The sequence below is a fragment of the Balearica regulorum genome, chromosome 23, assembly GCF_011004875.1.
Source record: "Balearica regulorum gibbericeps isolate bBalReg1 chromosome 23, bBalReg1.pri, whole genome shotgun sequence".
Taxonomy (NCBI): Eukaryota; Metazoa; Chordata; class Aves; order Gruiformes; family Gruidae; genus Balearica; species Balearica regulorum.
Window position 1 is genome coordinate 1 of NC_046206.1, and position 13,542 is coordinate 13,542.

Consider the following 13,542-nt stretch of genomic DNA (forward strand, 5'->3'; position numbering starts at 1 on the left):
ACGACAACATACACAGACACAGGCTGGAACTGCCCTGCCCAGCACAGGCTGGCATCGTGCTGACGAGTAACCCGCTCCCTTTGGCCGCCCAAGGCAGGGGGGCGGCTCCCAGACAGCCTTCTCCCCTACGCTAACCATAAAACCCCTCCCCTGCAACCCCCAAACTGGCCCCCTCCACAGCCCACTCCCTCCCTGGCCACAGTCCCTCAACTTAGCTTGTAGAGGGCCAGGGATCTGGAACCATCCGCAATCAACAAGGTGCACACCGCACATTGGCTATCTGAGACATTCCTGCAGTCACCAGTTTCCTCTTCGTCATCTACAATATGAAAACTCAGAACACACAACCAAACAGTGCCATCAGTCAGCATCGCACCGGTCAACACCGACCTTTCCCACAACATCCCCCCCCCCAGAAGCGCCGTGGCTTTCCACTCACCTGCTCGTTCCAGAGACGGACCCTGCAGCTGTCATTGCTTGTGGCACCTAAGACGCCAAGAGACACAAAATTACTCCTACATTTCTGAGAAGTTACCGTGCCCTCAAATCGCCCTCGCTCTTCCTCCAGCTCACCTCAAACAGGCATCTGGTTCCAAATGGGTGGCCACGCAGCACCTGCAAAACCGGAGGGAAAGGCTCAAATGAGTTGCCATATAATGCTCCGGTACGAGAAACCGACGAGCATCTAACCTTCTCGGACCTCTCCTCGGCACGCGGCTTCGCCCCTCCGAGGCTCCCTGTGGCACCTGCCAAAAACAAAGGAAAAGGCACATGCTGAGACGGCGCCCAAAACCACAGCCTGCCCGCACACATTCCTATCTCCTGCTCTTTTACCTCAGCCGCTTGCTCACCTGGCCTCCGTCATTTTGGGCTACCATGCTTGCACCCCACCTAGAAAACACAAACAAAGAATACCTGCATCTTAAACAGCAATGTGACACCTGAAAAATAACTGCTACTTCAGCCCGCAAGTCACTGCGCACCTGGCCCGAGTCACCTCCCATGCCGATACCCAGCTTCACGCCGTCACAAATCAAGAAACCCCAGACAAACCTTAACATAGCCATACAGCCACCAACCACCTCTTCCCTCCGACACCACCGGCCGACCCACCTTCGTACGGCACTCTGCTCGCCTCCTCTGCCGCTCTTTGGTGTGCATCCTCTCTGTCCGCAACTGGAAAAAAAAACCAACACACCAAATTCTTAAACAAGTCACCCAGAGGCTGAGTCAGAGCCAAACCGTTCCAGACCGGGCACATCAACACACTAACCGTACGCTCTTATTGCTGTTCCACCTAACCCTGACTCGACAACCCCGGGCAGAGCAGCTCCACGCCCAACGCACGCACACACGCACACGCGCACACAGAGACCAAGGCTACAGAGACTGCAACAAACAACGCGACTCAAAGATGAGAGAAAACTCTCAGCGAGAAGAAGGAGGACTCCCGGACCAGAGACGATGTCGAGCAAGACGACCGACAGGGCGCAACGCCCAGGCGAGGAGGCTCTATGGCAACCCCAGAAGAGAATTGACTGCGATGGCCCGTTATAAGAAGTTACGGTCCAAACCGAGATGACGGATGCGCAAGAAGCGGTCTTCAAGGCCTAAGAACGCAAGGATGCGGGGAGGAAGCCCCAGTCCCTGAAAAGGGACGGTTGGAGAGCAGAGCTCCCGGCACAGCCTGGGAACAAGCTGCAAGAAGAGACGATCCACTGGAAGCTTCCGAGATGCAAGACCGATCCACACCGTAAGCTTGCTGTCCAAGAAGAGAAGCGCCCGATCGGCACTACCCCCGACGAGTACGGGCATTCGAGACCCTAGGGATGGCGCCCGAGAAGCACGCCGTGCCCGTTGAGCGCAAAGAGGGTGCCGAGACCTACAGAAGGGCTAACACACAGAAAACAACATTCACGACAAACATACCACAGACACAGGCTGGAACTGCCCTGCCCAGCACAGGCTGGCATCGTGCTGACGAGTAACCCGCTCCCTTTGGCCGCCCAAGGCAGGGGGGCGGCTCCCAGACAGCCTTCTCCCCTACGCTAACCATAAAACCCCTCCCCTGCAACCCCCAAACTGGCCCCCTCCACAGCCCACTCCCTCCCTGGCCACAGTCCCTCAACTTAGCTTGTAGAGGGCCAGGGATCTGGAACCATCCGCAATCAACAAGGTGCACACCGCACATTGGCTATCTGAGACATTCCTGCAGTCACCGGTTTCCTCTTCGTCATCTACAATATGAAAACTCAGAACACACAACCAAACAGTGCCATCAGTCAGCATCGCACCGGTCAACACCGACCTTTCCCACAACCCCCCCCCCCCCCCCCCTCCTCAGAAGCGCCGTGGCTTTCCACTCACCTGCTCGTTCCAGAGACGGACCCTGCAGCTGTCGTTGCTTGTGGCACCTAAGACGCCAAGAGACACAAAATTACTCCTACATTTCTGAGAAGTTTCCGTGCCCTCAAATCGCCCTCGCTGTTCCTCCAGCTCACCTCAAACAGGCATCTGGTTCCAAATGGGTGGCCACGCAGCACCTGCAAAACCGGAGGGAAAGGCTCAAATGAGTTGCCATATAATGCTCCGGTACGAGAAACCGACGAGCATCTAACCTTCTCGGACCTCTCCTCGGCACGCGGCTTCGCCCCTCCGAGGCTCCCTGTGGCACCTGCCAAAAACAAAGGAAAAGGCACATGCTGAGACGGCGCCCAAAACCACAGCCTGCCTGCACACATTCCTATCTCCTGCTCTTTTACCTCAGCCGCTTGCTCACCTGGCCTCCGTCATTTTGGGCTACCATGCTTGCACCCCACCTAGAAAACACAAACAAAGAATACCTGCATCTTAAACAGCAATGTGACACCTGAAAAATAACTGCTACTTCAGCCCGCAAGTCACTGCGCACCTGGCCCGAGTCACCTCCCATGCCGATACCCAGCTTCACGCCGTCACAAATCAAGAAACCCCAGACAAACCTTAACATAGCCATACAGCCACCAACCACCTCTTCCCTCCGACACCACCGGCCGACCCACCTTCGTACGGCACTCTGCTCGCCTCCTCTGCCGCTCTTTGGTGTGCATCCTCTCTGTCCGCAACTGGAAAAAAAAAACCAACACACCAAATTCTTAAACAAGTCACCCAGAGGCTGAGTCAGAGCCAAACCGTTCCAGACCGGGCACATCAACACACTAACCGTACGCTCTTATTGCTGTTCCACCTAACCCTGACTCGACAACCCCGGGCAGAGCAGCTCCACGCCCAACGCACGCACACGCGCACACAGAGACCAAGGCTACAGAGACTGCAACAAACAACGCGACTCAAAGATGAGAGAAAACTCTCAGCGAGAAGAAGGAGGACTCCCGGACCAGAGACGATGTCGAGCAAGACGACCGACAGGGCGCAACGCCCAGGCGAGGAGGCTCTATGGCAACCCCAGAAGAGAATTGACTGCGATGGCCCGTTATAAGAAGTTACGGTCCAAACCGAGATGACGGATGCGCAAGAAGCGGTCTTCAAGGCCTAAGAACGCAAGGATGCGGGGAGGAAGCCCCAGTCCCTGAAAAGGGACGGTTGGAGAGCAGAGCTCCCGGCACAGCCTGGGAACAAGCTGCAAGAAGAGGCGATCCACTGGAAGCTTCCGAGATGCAAGACCGATCCACACCGTAAGCTTGCTGTCCAAGAAGAGAAGCGCCCGATCGGCACTACCCCGACGAGTACGGGCATTCGAGACCCTAGGGATGGCGCCCGAGAAGCACGCCGTGCCCGTTGAGCGCAAAGAGGGTGCCGAGACCTACAGAAGGGCTAACACACAGAAAACAACATTCACGACAAACATACCACAGACACAGGCTGGAACTGCCCTGCCCAGCACAGGCTGGCATCGTGCTGACGAGTAACCCGCTCCCTTTGGCCGCCCAAGGCAGGGGGGCGGCTCCCAGACAGCCTTCTCCCCTACGCTAACCATAAAACCCCTCCCCTGCAACCCCCAAACTGGCCCCCTCCACAGCCCACTCCCTCCCTGGCCACAGTCCCTCAACTTAGCTTGTAGAGGGCCAGGGATCTGGAACCATCCGCAATCAACAAGGTGCACACCGCACATTGGCTATCTGAGACATTCCTGCAGTCACCGGTTTCCTCTTCGTCATCTACAATATGAAAACTCAGAACACACAACCAAACAGTGCCATCAGTCAGCATCGCACCGGTCAACACCGACCTTTCCCACAACATCCCCCCCCCCCCCCTCCTCAGAAGCGCCGTGGCTTTCCACTCACCTGCTCGTTCCAGAGACGGACCCTGCAGCTGTCGTTGCTTGTGGCACCTAAGACGCCAAGAGACACAAAATTACTCCTACATTTCTGAGAAGTTTCCGTGCCCTCAAATCGCCCTCGCTCTTCCTCCAGCTCACCTCAAACAGGCATCTGGTTCCAAATGGGTGGCCACGCAGCACCTGCAAAACCAGAGGGAAAGGCTCAAATGAGTTGCCATATAATGCTCCGGTACGAGAAACCGACGAGCATCTAACCTTCTCGGACCTCTCCTCGGCACGCGGCTTCGCCCCTCCGAGGCTCCCTGTGGCACCTGCCAAAAACAAAGGAAAAGGCACATGCTGAGACGGCGCCCAAAACCACAGCCTGCCCGCACACATTCCTATCTCCTGCTCTTTTACCTCAGCCGCTTGCTCACCTGGCCTCCGTCATTTTGGGCTACCATGCTTGCACCCCACCTAGAAAACACAAACAAAGAATACCTGCATCTTAAACAGCAATGTGACACCTGAAAAATAACTGCTACTTCAGCCCGCAAGTCACTGCGCACCTGGCCCGAGTCACCTCCCATGCCGATACCCAGCTTCACGCCGTCACAAATCAAGAAACCCCAGACAAACCTTAACATAGCCATACAGCCACCAACCACCTCTTCCCTCCGACACCACCGGCCGACCCACCTTCGTACGGCACTCTGCTCGCCTCCTCTGCCGCTCTTTGGTGTGCATCCTCTCTGTCCGCAACTGGAAAAAAAAAACCAACACACCAAATTCTTAAACAAGTCACCCAGAGGCTGAGTCAGAGCCAAACCGTTCCAGACCGGGCACATCAACACACTAACCGTACGCTCTTATTGCTGTTCCACCTAACCCTGACTCGACAACCCCGGGCAGAGCAGCTCCACGCCCAACGCACGCACACACGCACACGCGCACACAGAGACCAAGGCTACAGAGACTGCAACAAACAACGCGACTCAAAGATGAGAGAAAACTCTCAGCGAGAAGAAGGAGGACTCCCGGACCAGAGACGATGTCGAGCAAGACGACCGACAGGGCGCAACGCCCAGGCGAGGAGGCTCTATGGCAACCCCAGAAGAGAATTGACTGCGATGGCCCGTTATAAGAAGTTACGGTCCAAACCGAGATGACGGATGCGCAAGAAGCGGTCTTCAAGGCCTAAGAACGCAAGGATGCGGGGAGGAAGCCCCAGTCCCTGAAAAGGGACGGTTGGAGAGCAGAGCTCCCGGCACAGCCTGGGAACAAGCTGCAAGAAGAGACGATCCACTGGAAGCTTCCGAGATGCAAGACCGATCCACACCGTAAGCTTGCTGTCCAAGAAGAGAAGCGCCCGATCGGCACTACCCCGACGAGTACGGGCATTCGAGACCCTAGGGATGGCGCCCGAGAAGCACGCCGTGCCCGTTGAGCGCAAAGAGGGTGCCGAGACCTACAGAAGGGCTAACACACAGAAAACAACATACACGACAACCGTACCACGGACACAGGCTGGAACTGCCCTGCCCAGCACAGGCTAGCATCGTGCTGACGAGTAACCCGCTCCCTTTGGCCGCCCAAGGCAGGGGGCGGCTCCCAGACAGCCTTCTCCCCTACGCTAACCATAAAACCCCTCCCCTGCAACCCCCAAACTGGCCCCCTCCACAGCCCACTCCCTCCCTGGCCACAGTCCCTCAACTTAGCTTGTAGAGGGCCAGGGATCTGGAGCCATCCGCAATCAACAAGGTGCACACCGCACATTGGCTATCTGAGACATTCCTGCAGTCACCAGTTTCCTCTTCGTCATCTACAATATGAAAACTCAGAACACACAAACAAACAGTGCCATCAGTCAGCATCGCACCGGTCAACACCGACCTTTCCCACAACACCCCCCCCCCCCCCCCTCCTCAGAAGCGCCGTGGCTTTCCACTCACCTGCTCGTTCCAGAGACGGACCCTGCAGCTGTCGTTGCTTGTGGCACCTAAGACGCCAAGAGACACAAAATTACTCCTACATTTCTGAGAAGTTTCCGTGCCCTCAAATCGCCCTCGCTCTTCCTCCAGCTCACCTCAAACAGGCATCTGGTTCCAAATGGGTGGCCACGCAGCACCTGCAAAACCGGAGGGAAAGGCTCAAATGAGTTGCCATATAATGCTCCGGTACGAGAAACCGACGAGCATCTAACCTTCTCGGACCTCTCCTCGGCACGCGGCTTCGCCCCTCCGAGGCTCCCTGTGGCACCTGCCAAAAACAAAGGAAAAGGCACATGCTGAGACGGCGCCCAAAACCACAGCCTGCCCGCACACATTCCTATCTCCTGCTCTTTTACCTCAGCCGCTTGCTCACCTGGCCTCCGTCATTTTGGGCTACCATGCTTGCACCCCACCTAGAAAACACAAACAAAGAATACCTGCATCTTAAACAGCAATGTGACACCTGAAAAATAACTGCTACTTCAGCCCGCAAGTCACTGCGCACCTGGCCCGAGTCACCTCCCATGCCGATACCCAGCTTCACGCCGTCACAAATCAAGAAACCCAGACAAACCTTAACATAGCCATACAGCCACCAACCACCTCTTCCCTCCGACACCACCGGCCGACCCACCTTCGTACGGCACTCTGCTCGCCTCCTCTGCCGCTCTTTGGTGTGCATCCTCTCTGTCCGCAACTGAAAAAAAAACCAACACACCAAATTCTTAAACAAGTCACCCAGAGGCTGAGTCAGAGCCAAACCGTTCCAGACCGGGCATATCAACACACTAACCGTACGCTCTTATTGCTGTTCCACCTAACCCTGACTCGACAACCCCAGGCAGAGCAGCTCCACGCCCAACGCACGCACACACGCACATGCGCACACGCACACAGAGACCAAGGCTACAGAGACTGCAACAAACAACGCGACTCAAAGATGAGAGAAAACTCTCAGCGAGAAGAAGGAGGACTCCCGGACCAGAGACGATGTCGAGCAAGACGACCGACAGGGCGCAACGCCCAGGCGAGGAGGCTCTATGGCAACCCCAGAAGAGAATTGACTGCGATGGCCCGTTATAAGAAGTTACGGTCCAAACCAAGGTGAGGGATGCATCAAGCCAGTGTTTAAGACCTAAAAACATTAGGATGCAGGGAAAAAGCCACAGTCCCTGAAAATGGATTGCTGAGGAGCAGAGCTCCCAATACAGCCGGGGACAAGGCTGTAAAAAGAAGACCCACTGGAAGCTTCTGAGATGCAAGACCGATCCACGCCGTAAGCTTGCTATGCAAGCAAAGCACCCCGTTGGCACTACACTGATGAATACAGGCATTCGAGAGCCTAGGGATGGTGCCCAAGAAGCATGGCACGCCCCTCAAGTGCACATGGGGCATTGAGAGCTAAGGAAGGGCTAAAGACACATAACACAAGACAAACATAAACACAGGCTGGAACTGCCCTGCCCAGTCTAGCATAGTGCTGACAAGTAACCCGCTCCCTTTGCCTGCCCAAATGGGACTGCTCCCAGACAGGCTTCTCCCTACAGTAACCATAAAAACCCCTCCCCTGCAACCCCCAAACTGACCCCCCTCCACATCCCACTGCCTCCCTGGCCACGGTCCCTCAACTTAGCTTTCAGAGGGCCAGCAGTCCAGAACCATCCACGACAAGTAATGTGCACATTGGCTAACTAGGATGTTCCTGCAGTTGCCTGGACCCTCTTCATCATCTACAGTAAAAAAACACACAAAAAAGCAGTGCCATCTGTCAGCATTGCACCCGCCAACATCAACCTCGCCCACAACACCCCCCTCCTTAAAACAGCCATTGTCTATTTCCACTCACCTGCTCGGTCGAGAGACGGACCGTGCAGCTTTCATCCCTCGTGGCACCTAAGACATTAAGAGACACAAAATTACTCCTACATTTGAGAAGTCACTGCTCCCACAATAGCTCTTGCTATTCACCCATCTAACCTCAAACAGGCATCCGGTCCCAAACGTGGCCACACAGCGCCTGCAAAGCCAGAGGGAAACACTCAACTAGGTCCTGTACAGTGTTTTGCTTTTACACGCTGACAACCGCCTCACCTTCTCAGACAGCTCATCGGCACGCGGCTTCGCCCCTCTGAGGCTCCCTGTGGCACCTGCTAAAAAAAAGGGCACATGCTGAGACAGTGCCCAAAACCTCAGACTGCCCAGATCAACTCCTACATCCCCCTCCTTTACCTCTGCCGCTCATCCTCACCACCTCTGCTGTTTACGTGTTGCCACGCTGACACTTGTGCCCCACCTGTGTGACACAAACAAAAGGATACCTTGAACTTAGCCATCAATGTGACACCTGAAAAATAACTGCTACTTCAGCCCACTAGTCACTGCTCACCTAGCCCACGCCAGCTCCTGTGTCAATATCCTACAGCATCAATACCCAGCGTTGCACCCTCATAAGAAACACACCCACCCACCCCAATTTTCATTTAGTCATATAGACACCGGTCACATCTTCCCTCCGACACCACCGGCTGAACCACGTTCTTACGGTGCTCTGCTCGCCTCCTCTGCCGCTCTTTGATGCGCATCTTGTCTGTCTGCATCTGACAAAAAACCCCACCGAATGACTAAACAAGTCACCTGGATGCCAAGCAATAGCCGAACAATTCCAGAGCTCTTGTTCCCATTTAGGAATACCACCCAGAGCTCAACTACAGACTGCCATTGAAAAAAAACACCCCCAAACCTTAAGTCCCCCACAGACAGGCCTTTGACACCTTTGAGAGTCAATTTGCTTTCACTACCCCTGAACTCCTCCTCCCAGGCAGCTCCTGTAGTCATCTCCACAGCACACTATGGAAACACCGCTCCACACAGCCTACCAATGGCTATTTGATCTGAGGCAACTGCACAACCTTTGCACCACAACCTTTGCACCGAGCGGTCTGGGCATTGCGATGTACTGACTGTGTGCTCTTACGGCTATTCCACCTAACCCTGACTCGACACCCCCGGGCAGCGCAGCTCCACGCCCAACACACACACACACAGACCAAGGCTACAGAGAATGCAACAAACAACGTGACTCAAAGATGAGAGAAAACTCTCAGCGAGAGGAAGAAAGACTCCCAGACCAGAGACGGTGTCGAGCAAGACGACCGACAGGGCGCAACGCCCAGGCGAGGAAGCTCTATGGCAACCCCAGAAAAGAATTGACTGTAAATGGCCCATTATAAGAAGTTACTGTCCAAACCGAGATGATGGATGTGCAAGAAGCTGATCCTCAAGACCTACGAACATCAGGATGCAGGGAAGAAGCCCCAGTCCCTGAGAAGGGATGGCTGAAAATGTGTCAAATCTCCTGATGCAGCCTGGAAAGAGGCTGCAAGAAGGGGACCCACCAGAAACTTCCGTAACGGAAGCTCAATCCATGCCATAAGCTTGCCGCACAAGAAAAGCGCCCAATTGGCGCTACGCTGATGAGTAGAGGTATTACAAAGCCTAGGGATGGCACCCGAGAAGTACGCCATGCCCCTTGAGCTCAAAGAGAGCATTGAGACCCGAGGAAGGGCTAAGACACACAAGACAAGATATACGACAACTCAGACACAGGCTGGACCTGCCCTGCCCAGCACAGTCTAGCACGGTGCTGATGAGTAACCCGGTCCCTTGGCCTGCCCAAAAGGGACTGCTCCCAAACAGCCCTCTCCCCTACACTTACCATAAAACCCCTCCCCTGCAACCCCCAGACTTGCCCCCTCCTCATCCCAGACAGCCCTCTCCTCTACACTAACTTTAAATGCCTTCACTCCCTCACCCCCACCCCTGCAACCTCCTACCTTGTCCCTTCCTCCCACACCCTCCCCAGCCCCAGTCCCTCAAGTTAGTTTTCAGAGAGTCCAGGATGTGAAACCATCCTCAAATACACACCTACCGTACACCAGCTAACTGGGATGTCCTGCAGTCACCTGGTTCTGCTTCGTCATCTCCATAAAGTCACCCCATAAACAAGGAGTGCCGTCCGAAAGCCACAGCACCGGTTGACGCCAACCTCTCCCACGATACCACCCCTCCTCAGAAGGGCCATGGCGTTCCGGTCCCCTTTACCTTCTGGAGATGGACCCTGTAGCCATCATCGCTTGTGGTCCTAAGATGCCAAGAGACACAAAAGTACTGTTACTCTTGGAAAAGTCACCGGTCCTGTTCTCCTCCTTGCTACCACTGCAGCTCACCTCAAATCCTTATCTAATTCAAAAAACAGCCAGCGTGGCACCTGAAAAACCAAAGAGAAATGCTTATCTGAGCAGCCATCGTTTCCCGCTCTGGGACAGCGGCCCTGCCGACGACCGGCTCGCCTTCTCGGACCGCTTACCGGGATACGGCTTTGCCCCTCCGAGGCCGCTTACGGCACCTGAAAACCACCAAAGAGAAAGCCACATGTCAAGGTGCTGCCCCAAACCGTGGCCTATCCGCACTGATTCCCATCTTTCATTCCTTTACCTCGGCCGCTCCCCCTCGCCGTCTCTAGCGCTTACGGGCTGCCGCGTCGAAGCTCGGGTCACGAGTGACGCAAACTACCTCCTTACCTACAAAGCCCTTTGGGACGTCTCAGAGGCAGTCGGCCGATGGCAAAAGCGTGACAATCACGACACGGCATCTCAAAGATCCAAAACGGGCACCTTGCAACTACAGAAACCGGTGCTAAAAACACAACAGAAAAATACAAACAAGAAAACCTAACTGCCGTGACCGATACTAGAGCAAGCCTCACCATGTGCTTAAGGCAAAACTAGAAAATAGAAAAAGCTTGCATGTCAGGACTGCAATAAGAAAAAGACCTCTGGCTGCAGGTTTTTTTGGGGTTTCGTTTTTGGTCCGTTGTTTAACTGAGCACGGGTAATACACATCCTCCTCTCCAAGACATTCCAGCAAATACAGTCAATCGAGCCTGTGCTGCAGACAATTGCAGTAAGAGGCACAGAAAGTAAGAGGCACAGAAAAGCAGAGAATTCAGGAGGGTTTATTTTGATATACTCCTCAATCGACAAGAGGATACTCTTCTGACGGTCGGCCCCACGTATTCCGACGCAAAGGAACAGATGGTTTACGGTGCATCTCGGGACCATCGTACCTCCTGCCAGCTGCAGAGAGACTAAAACAGAACAGACCTCATTGACATCCAAATCCAACTGCAAAGCTGACCTGAGAAAGGCTCATGAACCCTCCTCCCTTTCCCAACCGTCCTCCAGTCCCAAACTTTAGAAACCTCTTTTTTTCTCTCAAAGTCCCAGGGAAGGAACCCCACTTGTTCTAACAGCTCCTCAAGAGCTGCTGTTCTGAGCCATTCCCTATGTTCTGCAGGCAAGTCCTCTGTTCTGTTTTCCTGCAGAGTCTGGGCTGTGCCACAGGACCACAAAGTAAGTAATGTTCTTGCTGTTTTCCTAAGACATACTAGAACTCCATCAACAGATGCATACAAGATGTTTGTCCTAAACCCTGCTAGATGATCTCACCAAGAGATGATGTCATCAACTTACATGGTAAACAGCAAAGCTCATGAAAAAACCAAGGTTCCATCTCCAATACAATCAGAAATTCCAGTAAAATACAATGAACCAGAAATAAAAAAAAGTTACATAGCATTAAATCTCAAGTGCAAACCCCTGAATGCTCAATACAACATTATTACCTCAGAAAAAATCCCCAAACCTACATACAGATGTGTTTTTTTCTCTATATGCTGCTTAACCTCAACTATTTCTGAAGCTCTTACCTCAAATACCTCTGCTTCCCTAAACAACAAAACAAACAGCTGAACCAACTCAAAAACTGCCATCAGCCAAAGGAATAGCAGACCACTCACACCAAAGCAGCCCAGGAGCAGAATGAGCTCCCTGGCCCAGACCTGTGGCTCTTATACCCCAGGCCCCGCCCACTGCCCTTCCCACCATCCCCTGGGAAAGGGGAGGGGCCGACCACCAGAATGCTTAAAGAGGGACAGAGGCGGCATCGTGGGTTTTCTGATCTGCCTCGAGTTTGTGCCATGCAAAGTGCTGGAGAAAGCAATCCTTATTGGAAATGAAGATACCCTCTCTTTTATGCCAGCTTCATCTTTTGTATCAACAACAGGTAGGTAATTAAACTTAATTTTTCCAGGGCATAGATAGAAAAAAATAAGCGTCATACCAAACTATGCAGGAAAGCAGTTTGTTAAATGCAATAGCAATACTGAAAATTACATGCTTTAGTTTCCCGTAAAAAACTCACGATGCTACGGGGTTACACGTCGCCTCTAATGAGGTGACGCGTGCCGTCTAACTTCTACTGAATCTACGTTGTGGATGAGGCCGAATAACAAAGCAGAAATAAATCCCGTAAGAATCCCTTCTTAAAAATATTTCCGGTTGCAAAGTAAATTATTTACTGTAAATTGCTGATGACTCGAGTAACCTCGTCAATCTCTCCGACTGACTCCCTTAACAGGATTAGATGTGTCCCGAAGGACACCAAAAAATCATGGAAATACAAAAAACATATCAGAAGCTCTATGAAGCGGCCTAATGAACATATAAGTAGCTAGAACTAAAATAAATTGTAAGACATATCAAATAACACTCTGGGAGCTGCGTCAATAGAAATGGATAAAGGCTGTCGCCTTCTCTGGAAAACTCAAGGGGTGACCTGAACCAAAAATAGACATCTTTGGGGTGCTGGGAGACAAGTAGAAACACACTATAAGACAGAAGACAAAAAGACTGCTCTGGAGCAAAAAGATGGCTTCGGGAAAGGTTCCGAAGGAACGAGAAGCATCGTTGCGGACATTAGAGAGGTCCCGAAGGGGCTGGAGAGACTGAAGAAGTTTTGGGGCTGTGATGAGCTCAAAAGGGAATCGAATAAAGCACGGATGCCCTCGGGGGACGGAACGGGAATGCGTGGCACAGATGAGAGAACCGTGGTAACGGGTGCGGACTCAGGAAGGGCTCTGAGGGGAAAAGAGGGGGGCAAAGCGCCCTCCCGAGCTAAAACGGGGCTCTGGGATGTAGGGGATGTCTCACGAGGGCTCGGCAAAGGGAGCGGAAGAGTCCCGAAGGAGCCCGAGAGATCAAAGAAGCTGCAGAGATAACGATGTGGAACTCCAAAGAGGATTTCGACAAAGCGCGGATGCCGTCGGGGGGCCGGGAGCTGAACAGAGTACATCCTAAACTGCAAAGAGTAATGCGGGAGCGCTCTGAAGGGCACAAAAAAACCTCCAAAAGGTGGCTTGAGGGCGCAAAAAGACGCGGGAGGGGATTTGAA